This window comes from Carettochelys insculpta, chromosome 2, assembly GCF_033958435.1.
Source record: "Carettochelys insculpta isolate YL-2023 chromosome 2, ASM3395843v1, whole genome shotgun sequence".
NCBI lineage: Eukaryota > Metazoa > Chordata > Testudines > Carettochelyidae > Carettochelys > Carettochelys insculpta.
In genome coordinates, this window is record NC_134138.1 from 57,957,028 (window position 1) to 57,966,516 (window position 9,489).

Consider the following 9,489-nt stretch of genomic DNA (forward strand, 5'->3'; position numbering starts at 1 on the left):
CATGGGTGCACCTAAGGACAGCGTTAGTGAACTGATTGGTATTTGACAATGGAGTCTTGAGAAAACGGTCAGGTTTGGGGGGTTGCTTTGTAAGATCTATGTACAGGCATAAAGGCAGCATATATCCTTCATCTGACTGCCAGAAGACTGTAACAGTTAGACAAACAGAACAATCTCTGCCTCTGCACTGAGGGGGAGAGGATGTGAAATGACGTTTGAACAGGGAGGAACCCTGTGGTGGAGGGCAATCTCTGATCACACTGAACACACTTCTGTGAGATGTGAGAACTCTTGAACCAAAGAAAGAGCTTTTTATGTTCAGCAGCTGAAAGATATTTTATCCGTTCCTTCAGAGCATCAATTTTAGCTCCTATAAGAGAGCTTCGGCACAGTCAGCTTGCACTGAACATGCAGGGGTCAAACATTAATGAAAAAGGTACTATTTCACATAGGTGGTTTGAACATTTACGGACAAAACCTGCTCTTGGATGACTCTAAGTCTCTGACCTATGACAATAATAGAACAAATGCTGTCTCCTTACTTAGATTGCAAGTTCTTTGACATAGGGGCTTTATATTTGCACAGTGCCTAGTTCAGTGACTTCCTGTTCTTTGTTGGCCCCTGTAGTACTTGTGCAATATATGCAATAAATAGGATAAGTAACAAACACGGAGGTGTAATATTTGTTAAGAAACAGTTGACGTGGTCTAGCTATTTCTGTGAAGTATGTTACAGTTAGGGTTTGAAATAGAGTGGGGCCTATAATCTATAGCATTAGTTCTACCAACCTTCTAAATTACTTTTTCATTTTTAGTAAATAAATTGTATTGTATGTGCTAAATTTTACAACAGAAAATCATGGATTATATCTTGGCTGAGATTAAACAATTTTTTTTTGCTCTGAGTTTTGGTTGGCACAACAGCTGTCTGGGAAAATGTATATTGGCTCTCCAGAGCTGCGTCTACACGTGCACGCTACTTCGAAGTAGCGGCAGTAACTTCGAAATAGCTCCCGTCACGTCTACACGTGTTGGGCTCTATTTCGAAGTTGAAATCGACGTTAGGCGGCGAGACGTCGAAGTCGCTAACCCCATGAGGGGATGGGAATAGCGCCCTACTTCGACGTTCAACATCGAAGTAGGGACGTGTAGACGATCCGCGTCCCGCAACATCGAAATAGCGGGGTCCTCCATGGCGGCCATCAGCTGGGGGGTTGAGAGATACTCTCTCTCCAGCCCTTGCGGGGCTCTGTGGTCACCGTGGGCAGCAGCCTTTAGCCCAGGGCTTCTGGCTGCTGCTGCTGCAGCTGGGGGTCCGTGCTGCATATACAGGGTCTGCAACTAGTTGTTGGCTCTGTGTATCTTGCACTGTTTAATGAAAGTGTGTCTGGGAGGGGCCCTTTAAGGGATCGACTTGCTGTTGAGTCCGCCCCGTGACCCTGTCTGCAGCTGTGCCTGGCTCCCTTATTTCGATGTGTGCTACTTTGGCGTGTAGACGTTCCCTCGCTGTGCCTATTTCGATGTTGGGCTGAGCAACGTCGAAGTTGAACATCGACGTTGCCAGCCCTGGAGGACGTGTAGACGTTATTCATCAAAATAGTCTATTTCGATGTCGCAACATCGAAATAAGCTATTTCGAAGTTGGGTGCACGTGTAGACGTAGCCCAGGTGGACAGCTTCAACACTGGCTTCTCATGGGAAACTTTAATTGCTGAGGAAGTGACTGGATAACATAGTGACAGAATAGAGCTTGTGTTCATCCCCTACCTCCTGTTGTAATAATGCTTGTATGGGGCTTGCCTTCTGAGGTATCACTTAAAATCTCATCATTTTCTGATCAATCACACCATGGCAAAATGCACGTAGCAGCATTATATGTGAAGTTATAAACAGACATTGAAACTGTAACTAAAATATATTTTTTCAGATAAATCTGGGGAGTTGCCTAACCAGTTCCTCAGAGACAAAGGGAAAGCTGACACCTGAGCCAGATATAAATAAGGCTGATAGATTATTACCTGCTAAGTAACCATTTTTGGCAGGAAAGGAGATGGGGCAAAAATCTACATCTAAGCAAAGAGGCATCATGGAGTTCCTTTCCACCCCGATTGTTTGTCACATTGCCCTCAGCTGGAGACATTTTTTCAAGAGGAGTACTGAAACCATAAAGGGCAGGGACAAACACCCCAAGGGACCCCTCTCTCTTCCTCTACCAATCCCATTCTCTCTATCTGAGAAGACAAAAGGAAACAGCCCTTGGACATTTGAGGAGGGGTCCTGATCTAAAGAGTTTGATCAGTAACCTTGCTGGAGACATGGAAGCTGTGTCTAGACAACAGAGTTCTGTCAACAGAAATCACTGTCAACAAATATTTCACAACAGAACCTCTGTCTGCAGAACACATCCACACCCAATACAGGCTCCGCCTGTCACTGCCGTCTGTCGACAGAGAGCAGCCAGACTGCCCAGCCCTCTGTCGACAGAACAGCAAACCGGAAGCTCTGCAAACAGGGCAGCCTGGTGAACCGGAAGCCCTCTCTGTCCGCATAGGGCCCCTGGGAGCATCTTCACTATTATTTGTCGACTGAAGCACGATGCCTTGTACTGTCAAGACAGAACTCTACCAGGAAAAACTGCTGTGTTCTGTGGACAGAACGCATTTGTAGTATGGATGCTGTCTAGTTTTGTCAACAGAAGGCCTCTTCTGTCCATAGAACTCTGCAGTGTAGACCCAGCTGGAGTGAGAAAGTTTGCTTGGCAACTAAGGCCTTATCTACATTATGGAGTTTGTTGACAAAAGGCAGCTTTTGCAATGGCACTTTTGGTGACAAAACTGTAGCGGAGACAAACAGAAAAAATAAATACAAACCACTGTGAGGAGAGGCATTGAGCTTTTTGTGGCAAACTTAAAGCAACCACCTTTCAACTTTAGTTCATTAAATTGCCCAAACTGGCCTGTTCCAGTGCTCCACAATGTCTGCCGTGACCACTCTGCTCACTGCTTTGAAACGGACGGCCCTGCATTCCCGCTACACAGGCATACTTCTCTCCCTCTTCAAAGCGCTGGGAAGTTCGGACAGCTGAGCATGCTGCTCAGTCTGGCAGCTAAGAGAAAATCAATAATGTGGAAAGCTGCACGGTGAACACAGAGGCAAGTGTGTGTGTGTGTGAGAGAGAGAGAGAGAGAGACTGTTGGGCTGTGCAGAGCCAAGGAAGGAGACAGGGTTGATGTAGGGGGTGTCCCCCTCCTCCCCTGGCCTCAAGACTGGTTCCTTCCAGTGGCTTTGTGAGCTTAGAGGCAGCATGCTGGCACACTCCCTGTCCCCTAAAACAAAACCCTCCCCCCAGCTACAGGTGCTGACTCCAGTCCAGGAGCAAGCGCTGAGAAAAGTAAGTGGGTGATTAGCACCAGCTCCTCCCTCTTCCACTGCATTCCCACTCGAGGGTGACCCTGCCAATCAACTCCCCTCCATCCCTCCCCACAGCTGCTGCCTATGGGCTCAGCTGTTCTGCAGCACGCAGGGGGCACTGGGAGGTGGAGTATGCTCAGGGAGGGGATGGAAAGAACCTGGTGGGAAGAGGCAGGGCAGCAGTGGGGGATTGGGGAAAGGAGTGGGGTGGGAGCAGGGCCTGGGGTGGAGCAGGGGAAGGAAGAGGCAGGGCGGAGATGGAGGCTTGGGGGAAAGGGTTGGGTGGAGGAGTGGGTGGAGACTCAGGTGGTGTGGAGCTAGCACTCAGGGACCTGGAGGAGGCTGGCACCTCTGCCCCCAGCAGATGCATTCTGTCTCTCTCACCTACTCCCCCAGCATGCACTCTGTCTCTGCCCCTTCCTCCAGCTTCCGTAAAAACGTGGCTGGCAATCTAATAGGATGCTCATAGAATGATGGGACAGAGAAACCTGCATCGTACAACACTGTACCAGGCCCCTCCCCTCCCTTCCCTTCCCTGCCCCCACCCTGCCTCTTCCCCCACCTGAGGCAGCCTGAGGGACTAGTGGGGCTGTAGGGCCAGCACCAACCGTAGGAGAACGCACTGCCAACCCCACCCCTGTGCTCACCAGCAGTGGCAGGGAAAACACAGCAAGGCAAGTCCGGCTCATGCTGCTCTCCAGCCGCATCGCTCCTCCGCACCCTCTCCAGCAGCAAGCAGAGCAATGCCATCCACACTGCCCCCAGCCCCCGCACTCACTGGCAGTGCTGGGGAAGGTGCAGCAAGGTGGTCCCAGCTTGGCCTTGATGATGTGCCGACCTACTCCGGGTCCCGTGGGTGCGCGTGGGGTGTGATACAGCAGGGGGGAGTCGGGTGACCCGGGACCGACCACCCCACCTTTATAGCAGCCTTATATAGTGTAGCAGCAATATGTGATTCAGTGTATCCACTTTAAAACCTAGGTTTCCACAATATTATGAGTACCAGGAACAGTAACACTCCGATTGTGAACACCACAATGCCCTGTGGCTGTTCTAAGTCACAATAATTTTCTATACAGCCCCAGCTAGTCCAGCTAGTGGTATTTACCGATAGTGATTGATTCATTTATTCGTAAGTACAATTACTTAACACTTGTTTTATTTTTATATATATATAAAATCCTCAGCATCCTATAGTTATTTATTTGGCATAAGCTAAACACTAGGTTACATATAGCTGTGTATAATTACCTGTGACTTACCAATAACATCCAATGCTCCCACATCTCACCAACAACTACGTTACAGTGGCCCTTCAAGTCAGAGATACGGCTTGGTTGGGACCTTTCGTGGTGGTGACATCCAGGTGATCAGGCCGGGGTCTGCTGTCTGGACTGGAAGTTGCTAGCCTCCGCCTCGTGTCCAGGAGCCTACACCCTTATTCCTGCTAAATCACCTTTTATACTGTTTCTTACTTGGGGGTTCGATACCTGGCCAATTAAAGCGTTTGTTACCTAATTTGGGCTTTCTATCCTCCCGGCCTGTCAGAACATGTTACAAGATTTCCTCTGTCCTTGGTCTTTTTCCGAACCTCCCCCCGAGACCCTCTGATATTGCATAACCAAGATGTTCTCTTTGGGGGGCTTCCAGCTACTAGCCCCAGCTGTTCTCTTTGGGGGCTTACTATCTGCTTGTCAGGATGTTCTCTTTGGGGACTCTCCAACTACTTGTCAACTTTCTGATTTCTTTCTCCTGGCCTGACTTCAGACCCTCCCGCCGTTGTATGATAGCGTTCCAAGATGGAACGTACGGTCATTCTGCCTTACGAGTGGGGCCTGGCCACCGGGTGCTCGTGCTCCCACATGCCCCTTTGGCCATGGCCGAGTGAGCAGGACCTATACCTCCACACCACTATCGCTGTCAACGGCTAACAACAGCTGAGTATCTGCGTGGAGGGCGAGAGAGTTGACCTGAATCCCTATTGAGGTTATCCTGCGTATAAGTTGACACCCCAAAGAAATGACAAGTAATAATGCTATGAGTATTATGCAAATAGACCAAAATAATTGTTTTAACCCTCCCAATCCAAATATGGATGGGATACCACCAAACCATTTGTCCCACCAAGATGCCACCTCTCTGGCCTGTTGACCGATTTGTTCTATATCCTGGATTATATCACTTACATTTTGCTTGATCGACTTAATTTCAAAACAACATTGTCCATTAAATTGTGGATACTTGTTACCTAGCCATTCACAAAACCCATTTTCTTTAGCAAGTAAATAATCTAATGCCAAGCGATTTTTCATAACATAGGTACGAATTTCTTCCATTTTATCATTTGTTAACCCTAATGCTTCTGCAGTTCTATTCCCTAAATGTTCTATACTTATGCCTAAAGCTAATATTTGCTCCTGCATAACTAGGTTACCCAATGGATTAAAGCTAACAACAGCTTGGGCTGTTTTTGATACCCAAGTTTTAAAAGCAACCCAACCATCCGATGTCCAACCTCGCTTTTTCCGGCCTATAAATCGTGATTCAGAATTCTTTCTGGTATAAATGGTGCCATCAGAAATTGCTAGTTTTCCTATAGTACAGCGACCGATAGGGTACTTCGGCAACGTTGAATGAGCCTGACTCCCACAAATCCAAAACCAGGCTGGGGGTAAGCTGTTTCGTTTTATCCACTTATGTGCCAATAAGTGGTTGGGAACTTTGGCCTGTGGCCGTGTATTATTAAACCTGTGCCACCATGGGCATCCGCCCAGCACACCCTGATTTTGCATATTTTTGGCCTTACTTTTGGGTGAGTGACCCAAACACGTCATGGGGTTTATGATGGTAGCATTGAAGTGCTTAGTGGAGTGTTTGGTAATATTACACCCCCCTTCAACCATATCCAATTGCCGAAAAACCCCGTTGGCCGCAAAAAATGCCGGATGCGACTTATCATTATTACACACGTCCACAAGCGATAACCAATGGGTATTATTCTTACTAACAAAATTATTGGTTACATTTATATTTGAATGATTATGTAACTCAAACAGCGAAAGCATCAAATTACAGTTTTGTTGAAACCCAACAAAAACTGGCTTGTAGTCTTCTCGCTGTTCTCCAATACATCGATATATTGTCTCATGTAAGCGCTGAAAGTCCCAACAAATAGTTCCTTCTGGGGCGGGGGTATCCGTTATAGCCAACATTATAAGTGTACCTGCCCTGGAATTTCTTTCTTGATAATCGGGGAAATATCCAAGGTTAGTAGAACTGAAATTAGAACTGTTCATAAACACAGGGTCCAATTGAAATGGAGCCTCATTAGCAGAGGGTACTTTATTAGTACAAACTACACATTTAGTGGCGTTGGCTAAAACCGCGAATGCAGCTGCCCATAATTCAACCATATTGGTGGAGTTTCGTGCTGCCGATTTCCATACGGGATTGCCGCTCCCAACATGAATTAGGCTGACCTGTAATAAAACACATTAGGCTCAGAAAATTATCCTGGCCATATGGTTAGATTATTTGTTACAAATTATCTTCTGCTAAGCCAATTGTGATGCACCAGCACTTCCCCTTTGTGCTGTAAGCGGGTTACCCAATAAGTATTAGGGTATTGGGCCTGTTGTATTATCTTTCCCTCCTCTGGGATTGATCCCTTCAATTGGGGTATATGAACCCATACTAACGCTTCCACTGCAAACTTTCCTTGCCACGGCAGTGGAATTTTGGGCTGCAAATCTGGCCACCTTGATGTTTGCTGGTTTAAATTAATAAGTACCTTTAGCACAATTAAATCCCATCCCTTATAACCTTTTCCTTTGTTTTCTGTTTTAATTCCTAATTTCAGTACCCCTATTTTTTGTTCTACTACCCCATTACTTTGGGGATGGTATTGTAAATGAACATGATGTTTGATGTTATAAAATGTAAGCCACTGTTCTAGTTGGCATGCCGTGAACGGTGGTCCCCCATCCGTTTGAATTTCTGTGGGTATTCCCCAATGTGCCACTGCCTTTTCAAGGCCTCCTATTACCTCCTTGGCTGTTGTCTTTCGCAAGGGCAAGACCCATGTTTGTCTGCTTCCCAGATCGTCTATTACCAGCCCCTTGGGGTATTGATGGGCCCCTTCTAATGGTCCCATTAGATCAACCTGCCAAACTGCTCCCGGTTTGAACTGTTCAGCTGCAAAAGCACCTTTGTCATGGGCGATCGTCCCCATGGATTTTTCTGATCGACACACAAAACACTGCCGTCCTGCATGTTCCGAAATGTTCAGCAGTATCTCCGTTTTCCCCACTATCTCCCGCTGGTATCGGTGATAGTTCTTCCTAACCCCATAATGTCCCCATTCATTATGTAACCAGTTTGCTAACCATTGCACTTCCTCCTCTGGAACCTTATTAGCCCCTACTGCAATGGGCTGTTGTGCCTGTTCGTCCACAAATTTATGAGCCCAGTGGGTATCCGGCCTATGGGACCATATATGCACTATATAGGCTCGGTGATACCTTTCCCTAACACTTTGTAACACTTTTTGCCACCTGTCTCGATTTAAATCTGCAGTTCCCTTTCCCATAGCTATGAGGATGATATAGTGTGCATCAACTCCCATAATTAATCCCTCCTTTGGTGGATGCTTCTCCAAGGCGTGTTCTACACCCATAAAAAATGCCTCAGCTTCTGCGTGTTGAGCTCCGTGCTTGAAAGGCAATGCTTTAACCTCTACGGCTTCATACTTTACACAGTACATTGCCGCTGTATCCTATCCTCCCTTTGTGCTCCCATCTGTAACTATCCAGGGTTGCCCTACAGCTTCGCAAAACACAGGGCGGGTAGTTATATCCTCCATTTCATTAATCTGATCCTTAAGCTCCCAATTTCCACAAAAATATTGGGCCTGTGTTGTTAGTTGTGCCCAGGTGCGCAGGGTCCCAGAAAAATCCGGGGCGGGGCAGTCCGGTGTAATCCATTTTAATGCAGTTATTAAAGGAGCTTCTATAATTCCTACGTGCCCCTTTGACCAGAATTGCAAGTGTGCAAGTCCCAACAACAGCTTCCCTAATGGCCCATAGTTTTGTTCTGATCCATTTATGCTCCATTGCTCCAAATGTATTATCTTGCCCCTTTGAGTTATCCTGGTTAAAAAATGGTCTGCGGTCCCTGCCAGCCATATAGTTATGGGAATCTCCTGTTCCACCCTGGCTAGAGTTAACGGCTGGTTACTAACTTCAATAAGTTTTGTCAATGCCTCTGAATCCTCTGTGGTCCAATAAAATGGGTGTTTCTTAGTGACCTTTTTCTGCAATAACCTAATTGCCCAATTAATTTCTAAGGGGAGAAACTGTCGAATATAGTTTAATTCTCCTAAGATTTGTTGTACTTGTTGTTCATTCTCGGGATGCTTATTTTCCCACTCCTTTAATCGTCTGTCTTTTCCTTCCCTTGGCCTAATGCCCTTGGAGTCTATTTTTAGGCCTAGGAAAGAGCACTCTGTTCCAACTTCCTTTAACGACTTATCTTTACTGACCTGCCATCCATCCAGCTTTAACTGTTGATATACCTTATTTAGAAGCCTTTGCGTAGTTTCCCTCTCCTCTCCAGCAACTAAAATGTAATTTACATAATTTAACACAACTGTTCCCGGTTCCTCCTTTATCTTACTTAAAGTCTCCGTCAACTTTAAACTGCACGCTGCTGGGGAGTTAACGTAGCCTTGAGGGAAAACTTTCCATTTATATATTTTCCCTAAAACCGAAAAGTTTAAGATGCCCTGATCATCCCTTAGGGGGACTTGAAAAAACATGTCCTTAAGATCAATACTCGCCCCATATCTCAGTTTCTTAGACTGTAACATCTTCCAGAGTTCCAGTAAGGTGCATGGTGTTGTAACTTGTACCCTTTCTACTTGTGTATTAGCCTGTCTGTAATCCACCCCCAGCCGGTACCCGTCTCCCCTCGGCTTCCTGATTCCCCACCCGGAGTCCTTGACTCTGGTACTAACTCTGTTTTTTGTTCTGACAGCAATTTCTTTAATAAAGTTCTTACATGCCCTTTCCCTTCCTCTGG